General features: G+C 36.1%; 1 pseudogene; it reads left to right on the plus strand.

Annotated features, from left to right (window-relative positions):
• The first annotated feature begins 5,847 nt into the window (after positions 1 to 5,847).
• Positions 5,848 to 9,383, plus strand: LOC141597047 (putative acetyltransferase At3g50280; annotated as a pseudogene).
• Positions 9,384 to 14,150: the final 4,767 nt, after the last annotated feature.

Genomic DNA, 14,150 nt, shown 5'->3' on the forward strand with positions numbered 1-14,150 from the left:
AAACGCAATCATGATTTGTTCTATCCTAGGTTTTGTAGTCACATGTTTGGTACTTGACCAACATGAATCCGGGAAAACTTAGTATAGAAGGCTTGAGATATTTTTGGTTTTTGTGTTTGACTCGGTTTGACTCGTTGTTGGAGTCAGGATTTGAATTTTCGAGTCGGTTTTTGGTCCGGTGTCGGTTTTGACTCTAGTTAGAGTCATTGCGACCCCTTCGTCGTGCATTAAACACTCCAGGTATTTTTGAAATGTTTTGAAATGTTTTGTTTTCGAAATCGTTTTAAGTTTTCCGACGTAAAGTTGTACGCAAACTGTCGATCAAACGCCGCGATTCCAAAACATGTTGTAGTCCGATAATCATCGGGTGTTTGTTGGAGTCTCAGTAGATACTGGGTATCTACAATATCTTGCTAGGCCAATCTCGATAATTATCGATTATTTTCTTGAGGATCATGACGACATTTTTGTTGGCTGCTTTTACTGCACCATTAGTCTGAGGTCGATAAGGCGAGGAATGATGATGCTTGATTTTGTATTTGGCTAACCATTGTTCAGTTTCAGCTTGGAAATAGGACCCATTGTCACTGATTATTTCATGTGGACACCCATATCGACAGATGATATTGGTTTGTATGAACTTGGCCACATGCTTAGAGGTTAAGGAAGTAAAGGATGTCGCTTCTTCCCATTTTGTGAAGTAATCGATGGCTACCAAGATGAAACAATGACCGCCCGTCCCAGCTGGAGTGATCTTCTCGATGATGTCGATTCCCCATGTAGAAAATGACCAAGGAGATATCATCGTATATAATAGAGATGGTTGAACATGCTGTGCGTTCCCAAAGATCTGGGAATTGTGGCAATGCCTTACATATTTGATGCACTCTGTCTCGATCGATGTCCAATAGTATCCTAGACGCATGATTTTCTTTACCATTATTGGCTCACTCATATGAGGACCGCATTCTCCATCATGGACTTCTTCCATAACTGTCTTTGATTTTAAATGATCAAGGCAAAGCAAAATGATGACTTGTGGTGTTCTCTTTGATAACTCCTCTTGATTTAGGACATATTGAGATGCTTATAGACGAATCGCCCATTGTACCCTCTTATCCATGTCGGGTGGGTATATGCCGTTGAGCTTGTCCTTTAGAATGGTTTAATACCAGGGCTCCTCTTGATTTTCGTTCTCATCAGAGAGAAAATGTACATAGGCTGGCTCAGATCATCGTTCAATACATAACGACATTTCTATCATGTTGTCCGGCATGTTAATCAAGGATGCAAGTTTCGCAAGAGCGTCTGCAAACTGATTTTCTTCTCGAGGTAGATGTAAGTAAATGACTTAGTCGAAGAATTGAGCCACTTAATCTATCCTGGCTTGATATGGCGTGATACAGTCGTTATGTACCAAAAATAATTACCTAAGTATAACTAACAGAAGCTAGCGATAAGTAGGGTCGATCTCCACAGGGAGGCAAGGTATTTATCTGTAAGTCCGTCTATCTAAGTCACAATTGGGAGTTTTGAGTTTTGTTTTCTAAACTACTAAAGATTAAAGGCAAGAGAAATAGAGACAAGCGCGATAAAGCAAGAAAATTCGAGATATGTAATCAGATAAAAGTGGTATGTCAGGATTTCGGTTCACCATGGCAGTTTATCAACTCAGTCGTAAATAGTCTAGACAATCTACTGTGAGAAGGGCAAGGGAAAGGTCCTTCCGGTCTGTTATCCACCTTAAATTTCCACTAACTTAACTTCCGTCCTCATTGGGGTAGTCTACTATTCATAGGAGGTCTGTTCATTCCAATATTCCGATCTAGAAGCGAATTTAACCAGATTAAAGTTATTTAGAAGCATGCACTCAACTAAATATGTTATAGTTATATTGCTATGGTCATAGATTCTCACAAGTAAATCAACAAGCCTATTCATAACATCGTCACATTACTACCATGGCTCCCCTAGTCCTAACATAGGTAGATTAGCTACTCATGCTTCTGAAATCAATAACAATAACAATAATCATGAATATACTAAGAGAAGACATGATATAAAGACAATAAATATGCAACATGAAAGATTAAACAAGGATAATAAGTAAGAGAACAATGATTAACAATAAAAAGGATTAAGATTAATAAGGGAAGAGAAAGGTTACAAGATTGAATCCGGAGTAAAGAGAAGTAACAGTAGTAATTAAGAGCAAAAGTTCAAAGATTAAGAGTAAAGTATGAGTTGTAAAACGTACTTATGACCTAATGACGACTTCCCTTATATAGGGAAGTGAAATTTAACAAAAATAAACCTAAACACGGATTAGTTAACCCGTGTAAACTTGCTAATCACTCGATCGAGGCTTTTTATTCCCCTCGATCGAGTACTTTTCCACCCAAACAGTTCGATCGAGCACTTTAGGCTCTCGATCGAACACTTCCCAAAAAGCCATTTTCGATCGAGCATAGGATCTACTCGATCAACCAACTGCAGCAGCCAAATCACTCGATCGACCATCAAAAGCTCTCGATCGAGCACCTTCCACTGAGAACAGCCTTGACTTCGTCTTGTCAGCTTCCAAACACCTTTCTTCACGCTTCCCGAGGTACGACCTGCTCTAAATCTCCGCCTCCTTAAAATGCATGTTAAATGGGACGAATAAGATGCGATTCCACTACTTTTGAATCCATTTCTGCAATTAAGAAAGAACAAACCAAAGTAGCCAATTCGGGGCATTTTGCAATACAAAGCAATGAAAATGGCATAGAAATGCGTGCAATAAGAGGCTAAAAAGTCTATATAAATTGCACGTATCATGGCGCAAGACTTTCACTTCGGATTTTCCAAGACCTAATGATCTGATTGATGATTAAAGATGAGTCGCTGTGGACTCGAAGTCTCTTGATGCCTAAACCTACTGCTGCTTGTAGACCGATGAGGTGGGCCTTATATTTTGTCGCGTTATTAGTCACCTCGAAATCGAGTTTGATATAAATTGGTGTATGCTCGCCTTCAGGATAAACGAGCAACACTCCTATACCATATCCTCTTAGATTGGAAGCCCCATCGAAGTAGAGGTCCCACGATTCTGCATCGGTGTGCAAAATGTCTTCATCTAGAAATGACCATGTATCTATTACTTGGGTGTCATGGATGGGATTGTCTGCGAAGAATTCGGCTACCGCTCGTCCTTTGATGACCTTCAGCGGTACATATTTGAGGTCGAACTCTGAGAGCATCAAATTCCATTTTGCCAAACGTCAGTTTAAGACAGGCTTCTCAAAAATGTATTTGACAGGTTCCATCTTTGAGTACACCTTGACGGAATATCTAAGCATATAATGGTGTAGCTTCTTTGTTGCCCACACAATAGCGAGGCATGTCTTCTCAAGTGGCGTATAGTTAGTCTCATATTCTAAGAACTTCTTACTAAGGTAGTAGATAACTCTTTCTTCCTTCCCGATGACTTGTGCGAGCATGGCCCCCATGGCCGTTTTCGTGACTGCGAGAATAGAGATAAGGGCTGATCTTTTTTTGGTGGCATTAGAACTGGCGGTTTAGCCAATATCTCCTTGATTGTGTCAATTGCCTTTTGACAATCATCGTCCCACATGGTCGTAGAGAATCTTCGATATTATTCTTAATCTATTAGACAAAATATAGTCATGTGAGATCTTGTTTGATTTATCGTCATAAATGCTATAAGAATATCAATTTTTTGTAATTTTTAATAATGTGTAATTAAAGATATTCACGTTGCAAAACGTGTCTCGACAAGTGTATAAAAGTATATGTTAGGGAGGGAGTAGTAAATACCCACGCCATTTTAGTGGCCCAAGTATGCGGCCATGAAGATAGTTTCAGGTTTTTAGGCCACCAATTTTCTATTAGTGAAATTGGGAGGCACCCAAACCATTTGGCGTAAGATAGTTTCTTACTTCGTACAACAGAGACTAGTGGAGCAGAACCTACGTTGTCACGTGTACGCACTATAACGATATATAAGACCACGTATTAGGCTTTCGCTGACGTAGGAAAGTTTTAAAGTTTTAGTTAAAAATTTTCAATTTTTTTTAGAAAATTTTACAAATTTTGATTTTTTTTTTTTTTTTTTGATTAGGTAAGAAAACTAGGTTGATCCTCTAGGGTAGGACCAACCTATCTCATCCTTTCGAATGAGGGGGGTAAGTTGAAGCCACCGGCTATCAAACCACCTCGAAAGAGTTGACATGAATGTCCAATCAAAGCCATAAAAGTAAGAACCTTGTTGGCTTAAAGCAGTTAAATGTTTAATTATCACTTCATCGAAAAAATGAAGGTCTAATTTCACATCCTTGATAATACTAGAAATTTCCCACGGAATTTGCCAAGTACCTCGAATCGAGTTAACAACACATAAGTTATCACCCTCCACAATTAACTTTGAGATTCCTAAATATTTAGCTGCTAAAATACCTTCTTTTAAAGCAAGTGCTTCCGCAACAAGGATACTATTGGATCCGCACTTTTTTGTTCCCAACAAAACGACTTTACTTACAAATTTTGAATTAGTACTCCTTTTCTAAATTTTGTGAGAAGTATGTTTTATGGTCGGTGAAAACTGAAAAAGTATGTCCGAACTCCAAATTTCTTATTGAGGTATATGAAAATCGGTTATAAAAAAAGGTATACGCTTAAACCCTATTTGAAATTTGAATTTGTATTGTGAAATTTGTGATTTATATAACCGTATATACATATCGAGTGTACGGTTTTGTGCTCACCCCTCCCGTCATAAGTTGAAGACCTCTTATAGAAATAGAGAGGAGACAAGGTGGAATACCCCCTATGTGCTCCTCCACTCACCTCGCATGAGTATTTTGTGAAAGAAAATAGTATCCGTCACAAGTTTGCGATGGATATCGCCGTCTTCAATGAAATTTTGTGCCATTTTAATCCCTTGTTTTTTCATTCCGCCATTTCCCAAATCTTGAACTTGGCACCAAGACCAACAAAAGGAGAGAGGACAATTTATGGATGTTGTTATTAATTGACAAATGCATAATAAATAATAGATTATGTGGATAATTAAATTATTTTTCAAAAATATTCTTAATATAAAAATGTGAAGAATCCCATATTATTCCACATGTGAGTGTCCCACATTGAAGGAGAAAGAGAGATTGTACCACTTTATAACCAAGGGGGTTACTCCTCCTATTGCCAATTGGTTTTAGGATGGAACCTCCCTTATGTCGTTAAGTGGTCTGTCTCTCCTCCATTCGGGTAAGGCTCAGACCCATTTGCATGATTTAACATGGTATCAGAACTCATGGCCAAAGACCTGGGTATGATAATTAACTGGGCCATTATTTGCCAGCTGGAGCCGAGGCTTTGTGTACCTCTTATTTGGCCCAGTCTGAGCTTGTTTGCAGTCGGAGAAAATTTCATCCGTTGATGGCTCCGGTCTGATTTAAAAGTGGGCCTCACATGTGTGGGGGGAGTGTGAAGAATCCCATATTATCCCACATGTGAGTGTCCCACGTTGAAGGAGAAAGAGAGATTTTGTACCACTTTATAACCAAGGGGGTCTCCTATTGCCAATTGATTTTAGGATGGAACCTCACTTGTGTCGTTAAGTGGTCCGTCTCTCCTCCATTCGGGTAAAACCCAGACCCATTTGCATGATTTAACAAAAAAGATAAACAAATAACTAAAAATTTAAGGACACACCTAAATAAAATAGGTATGCAAATGACCAGAACGAAGGGGTATTACAAGATTTAATTATGGTTCCACCTCAACTAGAACCACTATATATAATCATGAAACAATGAAGTATAGTACCAATTTCCATAACGTGAATGTACAAACTTAGCAAATATCTTACGCTTACGGCTTACATCCAATATTGAATGGCTTACATTGATGAAGATGGTACTCAAATTAAATTAATCTCAGAATTATACGTCAAACCCAAATACAAAATCGAAGCTGCCGAGAAACCATATTTCTTAGGCCCCGTCGAGTTACGGTTCTTACACTTTGATCAAATGCAAAGGGGTTTGCTTTTCGATACGAAGCCGAATAATATGCAATCTTTTATAAGCAACCTTAGTGAATCTCTGTCAATTTCTTTGGTTGATTTTTACCCTTTAGCCGGTCAAATTAGTATGGAAAAAGATCCAAATGAAGATGATTGTTGGGTGTACGTCGATTGCAACAAAGGCCCTGGAGCGCGAATCATCCATGCTATTGCCGTGAGTGTGGCGGTGAAGGACATCCTGTCTTCGACCGATGTCCATAAGGCTGTTCAATCTTTGTTCGATCTTGGTGTCAAAGCTGTTAATTATGACGGGCGCCATAGGCCTTTGTTGTCCATTCAAGTGACAGAGCTTGCCGATGGGGTATTTCTCGGATTTACCATGAATCATTCCTTAGCAGATGGTACTGTTAAAGCATGTTTCCATATCTTTTACTTTACTGTTAGTTCTTAGTTCTTACTACTCCCTCCTGTTCTAAATAACTGTCTCATTTGCCATTTTCGTCTATTCACATAACTGTTCCATTTGTCATATTTGGACATGATTTTTTACTTTCCTACCCTTAGCTCTTTTCTTTATTTACCACCCTAACCACCCATAACCCATCATATTTAATACTTTTCATTATTTAATTCATATATTTTTACCCCTATACAATAATTTTCATTATTTTAACTATATTTCTTAATTTTCGTGTCATTGTCCAAATGGGACACTTATTCGGAATAGGATGGAGTAATATTTAGGGAAGTCATGTGAACTCTTTTAGGGTGTGTTTGGATAGTAAATGTGGAGGGGGAAGGAGGGAAGGAAAAGGGAGAGAAGGGAAGGGGAAATGGAGTATGGTTGTTTGGATACAATTTTCCTTTAAGGGTGTGTTTTGATAACAAAAGTGGAGGGAAAGAGAGGGGAGGGGGAAGGAGGGAAAGGAAAGGCAGAGAAGGGAAGGGGAGGGGGAATAGAGTGTGGGTGTTTGGATATAAATTTCCTCGAAATGTTGCCTATTGTGGAGAGATTTTGATTAGGCTTGCAGGAGGTAAATTAGATCCCTCCAAATTTCTCCCCCTCCATTTCCTTTCACCCTCATTTGCTATCCAAACAAGGGATTTTAAATCCCCTACTCTCCCCCCCTTCTTTTCCCTCCAAATTCCTCAATCCAAACACACCCTAAATCTTGTGTATTGTAAAGGGATTTTAATTAGGTTTAGAGGAGGGAAAATTGATACCTCCAAATCTCTCTCTATTTCCCTTTACCCTCATTTGCTATCCAAATAAGGAATTTTAAATCCGATTCTCTCTTTTCCTTTTTTTTTCCCTACAAATCCCTCAATTCAAAATCCAAACACCATTGAGGTGTGCTTGAATGAAGGGGTTTTAGTGGAAAAGGGTGGCTAGTGATTTGAAAGGATGAAAAATCTTTTATTTAGTTAGCAAAATGGAGTGGAGGGATTTAGAGGAAAGGGAAAAATGTATCCCTCATTTCCCTCCTCAAAGCCAAATTGTTTCCCCTTCTGCATAAGAAATATTTGGAGGGAAAATCACCTCCTTCATTCTTCCTCCCCTTCATTCTATTCCATCCCTTTCTCTTCCCTCCTTTCCCCTCGCTTCCATTTTTCTTTATTTTTGCTATCCAAACAAGGTCTTAGTCTCTTGTACATATAGCTTTGGTTGAAGTCTTATTTTCCATATTATTGCGTAGAAATCTTATACTCTGTACTACTCTTTCTGCCTCGGTCATTTGTTTATCATTTTTATTTTAAGTGTCTTAGTCATCTTGTTACCTTTTATATTGGGTAGATTTTTATGGGTAATTTGATCAAAGACATCCATTGTAGTCCACTTGCATCCACTCACAACTATCACAAATTATTTTCTCTCCTTTTCTTAGGCTCTTTGTGTCAAATTAGAGGTAAATAAATGACCGGGACGGAGGGAGTATGACGAAGGGGGTATACTCCCTCCTATTCACTCATTTCTTCCTTTATTTTTTTCACAATATATTGGGAAATGAATTTGGACAACACAAAACAGATACGTCAAATGCAATCAAATTTAGATCACAAAAAACACAAAACCCAGTACGCAAAAAAGAAATAAATAAAAGATCTGACTAACCTCAATCACAAATTCTTGTTTGTGACGGCAGGTATCCGTCACTCTTGAGTGACGGATACCATTTTACCTCACAAAGTACCCACTTTTTCTCTCTCTGCAACACTATTCATGTGGTCCCCTTTCTCCACTAACCCATTTTGTTACCATTTTATCTCACAAAATATCCGCCACAAATGGTAACCCGTCACAAGGGAGACTAATTGAACCTCAATAAGGAGAGAGGAGATAAGAAATGAGTGGATATGAGGAAATATGGATATGAGGAAATATGTTTACTTATTCTCATTCAATCATTTCTTCGACAGGTACTTCCCTATGGCATTTTATCTCGACTTTATCCGAGATTTATCATCAATTGATTGAAAAACAAGGGGACTATAATAACATTGTAATATCTCGAAAGCCGATTTTTGTACCCAACTTTCCTGACGGGTGTGGCCGAGTTCTTAAGTTACCCTACATCAATGTGGAGAAGCCCATAGCCAGGTCTAATGAAGTGGTGTTACGAGAGCGAATATTCCACTTATCGTCCAAGTCAATTTCCCTCCTTAAAACAAAGGCTAACGAAGAATGCGGGGTCCAAAACATCTCAACCTTTCAAGCCTTATCAGCGTTCATATGGAGGTCCATTACGCGAGCTAGAAATTTACAGGCCGACACTGATACCTGTTTTGCGTTTGTCATAAACACGCGACCATTGTTTAACCCACCTATCTCCGATAACTACTTCGGAAATTTCGTCATGAGACAGCAAAGTTTGTGCAAGGTAGGTGAGCTTTTGGGGCACGATTTTGGATGGGCAGCTATGCGAGTTCATGAGGCTGTTATGGGCCAAAATGACAAAACAGTCCGTGAGTTTTATGAGATGATTGTCAAGCTCATAAGCAATAAGGCCCCCCAATATGGTGGTGAAGAGATGACTTCTCCATTTAATAATGATCCTAATTTAGTAATGATTGGTGGATCAAAAGATTTGATATGTATGGGCCTGAATTTGGACTTGGTAAAGCGGAAGCGGTTTTAGCTGGCTATTCTAGTAAAACCGATGGGAAAATCACCTTGAGTCCAGGACGTGACGACATTGGAAGCGTAGATTTAGAAGTTTGTCTTAAACCGGAAACTATGGATGCCCTTGAATTAGAAGATGATTTTATGAGTTTAGTTTTAGTTTGAAGAAGAGAAGAACAATGATAAGGAGGCATAATGTTCTTTCTGCTCAATATCTAAGAGATTTGCTTGGAATTTGGATGATTAAACCTCTAAACATAGAGGATATGTCCATAACTCACAAAGGGTGAAGTTATTACCAACCTGCTAAACATCGTCGACATTTTACCAATGACTTTCCTAATCTACCCCTCACTCTAATCCTTTCATATTTTAACATCTTTTTTTTTTTAAGTACGACATTTTCGTCACCACCGCTTCAATTCCGCCACCAATTTCAAGGAATCAACGACAAGTAATCTACAAATTTGTAATTAGTTAGTAGTTTTAGGTGGCTTAGAATAGAATCGTTATTGTTAGAACGGATTATCGATAATCGATTACCGCGGCAAAAATTAATCTAAGTCAGAAAATGATTTTTTTTTTCCGGATAAAAATATTTTTCGTCCAGACCTACGTCCAAATGGAAAATATTTTCGTCCGGACCTAGATCAAGACGAAAAATATTTTCGTCCGGATAAAAAAAAAATAAAAAAATTCTGGACGAAAAACATTTTCGTCCAGACATAGGTCCAGACGAAAAATATTTTCATCCGGAAACAATTTTTTTTTTATTTTAGAAAAAAAAATTCGGACAAAAATATTTTTAAAACCGTTAATAACTTGATCGTTGTTACCGTATGTTTAAAACCGTTTTAATCGAAAAGTTCGTAAATTAAGTTATGATTTTTTCCCGAAAATCCCTTTTTTTTGTTTTAGAAAGATTAGGGAGAGAGACAAGGAAAAGTTAATGGGGGCAAAATTGAAAAGATGTATTAGTTGTTGATGATAATTAGTAAAAGTGTCGACGATATTTAACACGACCGGTTATTTGGTCGTAAAAGGTGGTCCAACTCGTGATAATTTTGGGTTGGGCGTCGGCCAGGTTGTTTTACTTGATTAACTCTGGTCTTATACTCCTATTTTTGTAACATTAATAAAGAATTGGGATAAAATAAGGCATACCTGAATTATATGTATCTTTTAATAAGGTTCACTTATTTTAGTCCGTCTTTAAATAAGATTTACTTTTTCTTCGTCGGGTGTTTGTAAAACATCAATAATCTTGTATTGATATTTATTAATGGCTTAGTAATAAGATTAATATTGATTGAATGTAATCTAAATTTTATATCATGAACTGATGTGTTACAATGAGGATAGATTAGACAAATTTGACCCGACCCGACCCGAACCCGAACTCAAGACCTGAACTAGTACCGAATCCGAATTGACCTGATCCAATATAACCCGCCCCGAATATTTATTGTTGCACACTAATTATTATCAATAAATAACTTCATAATAGCTGACCCGAAAATGACTCAAACCCGAAATAATCCAATCCAAAGTCTACAGACCCGAAATGACTCGACCCAAAATTAACCCGACCCGATTGAACCATTTATCAGGTCTAAAAAAGAATATATCCATCTATTTATAATGCTCATTAAACTAACATAACTAACTAGCTATAACCAATCACAGTCAACTTACTAACTCAGGTGTTCCAATGCAAGTTGTTATAACTAACTTTGTGCTTTATATTTAAATATTCCCTCCTCAAGAGGGTGAAAACTAATTCAAGCTTGGCTGACAGAAACTGCTGTTGATCTGCTTCTAATGCTTTGGTCATGATATTTATAATCTGTAACCCTGATCTGACATGTTTAGTAATTAATTAGGAAGTCTTCATCTTGCATGTTTATCCCTTACATAATGCAATCAGTACTTAAATGTTTAGTCCTATAATGGAAGATTGAATTGAGAGAAATGTGTCGCACATCTCTATTGTCGCAATAGAGAGGAATTGGCTTTGGGACTATAATTCTGAAATCTTGTAGTAAACTGTTGAGCCAAACCAGTTCAAAACTTGTATATGATTGTAACACCCCCATCTATTAAAGTATCTTACCAAGGCCTACTTTAGCAAACGTGAGTGCTACCATCTCGGTTGCCCGAGGTAGTACATATCAAAGATACCATAATGAAACGTTTATGAATATAAATAAAGTAAAGTTTAACAAGGTTACAAGTTCCAACACCAAAATAAAGTACAACTCAACTAAAGAAGTGAAAGTCTAAACAACACCGGAAGCTAAAATATGATAGTCTCGTAGATGTCTCGTCCAATCCCGCAATGAGCTAAAACATCTGTTGGAGCTGGTGTCCTCCACAAATTAGTGTGATAACATTTGTAAATCTCTTACAGGTTCACAAGGGTATACTTCGTATATTTAATCAGTTGATTAACGTTTACCTAATAACGGTTGGCTTGCTAGAAAGTTTGACGTTATTATCATACAGATGGCGGTGATCAACTGGTCCCTAAAGGTCACACCTATAGGACGTATTTGAGAAATGTGGTTATAGAAATATAATTACATTGATGCCCAAAATGACTAAAAAGTTAGTTAGTCAATGTGTTGATGAGATAATTATTTAATGAAAATTAAATAATATTAAGTTGAGACGAATTAACTGTCAATTCGTAAATTAAATATAATAAGTTATATTTAATTAAATATATATAAGGTTAGTTTGGACGAATTAATCTGTTAATTCGTAGTTAAATATAATCAGTTGTATTTAATATCAACAAGTTGAATGTGTCATAGTGGTAATAGTGAGGGTACACATACCAAGAGGTCATGGGTTCGATCCTCACTAGATGACAATTCAACACATATTATATAAAAAGAAAGGTAGAGAATTATTTCTTTTTTCTTGACCTTGCCTCCTCTTTCTCATCACAAGAACACAAAGACAATTAAATTTTACAGAAAACAGAAAATTTTAGATTGATTTCTAGCATAATCAAAGGGCATATCTCAGATCGTCTTGGGTGCAACTAATAGGCGAATATCAATTTTGATACTGTTCTTAGGCCATATTTGCTAGGACCAAAGGTTATTTCTGAATCCTTTACTTTTGTTTATGTATTTTATTTTATGACCATTGATCATCTGCATTAAATCGTTATAATCCTTCTAGTTTAAGGGAAGTATACAGACTTATTTCCCACAAGTGGTATCAGAGCAATAGGCTACGATTTTAATTTTGATGATTTTCATAAAATTTGTATGTAAACTATAACCTAATTTTCGAGAAAAAAATTAGGGTTTCGTTTTTTTTTTTCGGCTAAAAAAAAAAAAAAAAAAAAAAATTTTTTTTGGCCGAGTTTTTTTATCTTTCGGCCTGTTTTTTTCTTCTTTCGTTTTTCCTTTTGTTTGATGATTTATATCCAATTTCTTTAGATCATATCATTGTTTTAATCGGTTAAAATTATCATATGAGAATTGGTAGATTTTGATTTAATGCAGATTAAGTTAAAATAAATATAGTATCATCATGTCATTGATACAAGAACTTGTTTTTTGCTATATAGTTTTAGCATATAAGATTAATCATGATTGTTAATTCATTTACTAAACCATGTTCTATTAGCAACTATAAACTTTGTTTTTCATCAATTTTTGTATTAGGGCTTTTTGCCGCAAAAGGAAAATAATTTTTACGGCTCAATTTTTTTTAGGTATGCCGTGAAAAAAAAAACGTTTTTAGGTTATTTTTTTTCTCTATTACCGAATCAGAAAAAAAAAGAAAAGAAGGAAAGTTTTTTTTCCGAAAAAAATTATGGAAGTTTTTTTTTTCTTAATTGCCGAATAAAATAATAGGAAAGGGGTTGTTTTTTTTATTTCAGCCGTGACATTTAAAAAAAAAAAAAATTTTTTTTTTGGCCGAGACATATTTAAAGCATTGGATTTTGTTTTTTTTTTTTTTTTGGCCAATTAGTTATTGTGAATCGGTTCACAATTTATGATACCGAGTTATTTTAAAGCGGTTTAAAATTTTGACGGATAGAATTCATATTACAAGTTTAATATGGATTGAAATGAAATTAATGTGATTAAATTGCGGAATTGTCACTTAATTTAATTTAAATAGGTGGTTTGGATAAATTAATCAACATAATTAATTTATTGTATTATGTATGTTTAATTTATTTTAGTTGATGCTTTTAATTATGTTGAATGAATCGAATGAATGAATTTTATTTACGTATTTAATTTTGCAATCGGTTGTAATTTGTAATACTTAGTGTGGCCTTAGTCAATTATGTTTTCGTAATGAAGGAAACATGATTTTTATGTAATTATGAGATCTCGAATCTCCTTTATTTTAGTTTTGGGTTTTGAAATTAGAATGTAATTAATAGGTCAATTATGTAATTTTATTTATTGTAATTTCAAATAAGACTAAAGATGAAGATTCAAGCTCACTCCCGCTACATGGATCAAGATGGAACATCAAGACAAGCTTCTCGGGTCCAAGGATGGATTCCAAACTTGTATTTATTGTTCATTTTGATAGGATAGGCCACACTATGACTTTTACTGTTTTTTTTAAGTTTTTCATTTTATTGCTTTTCATTCACTTGCTAGTAATTGCATCATATTCCGCCTAAAACCAAACCACCTACTACTAAAATGCATGAAAATTGACTCATATAGGTTGTATGTTAGTTTTCATGGACATGCAGATGTCACAGTCTTTAAGCCATCACCTTAGTTTAAATCATTCTCGCATGCTAGATTATAGTTCACTTAAAATGAATTAAAAAGTTGATGGGATCTTCCTCTAAAACGGAAATTGAGATTAGTCTTTATAAGGGCAAACATCTATGAGTCCCTTCTTCGTCGGTAGGCCTAATATGACCCCTTCTACGTTGGGTAAGTAGTTGTGTTGACTTAGTTTACCTCAACATCATAGTCCGAAGAGTTTCTCGTGATTATGATGGAC

This window comes from Silene latifolia, chromosome 8, assembly GCF_048544455.1.
Source record: "Silene latifolia isolate original U9 population chromosome 8, ASM4854445v1, whole genome shotgun sequence".
Classification (NCBI taxonomy): Eukaryota; Viridiplantae; Streptophyta; class Magnoliopsida; order Caryophyllales; family Caryophyllaceae; genus Silene; species Silene latifolia.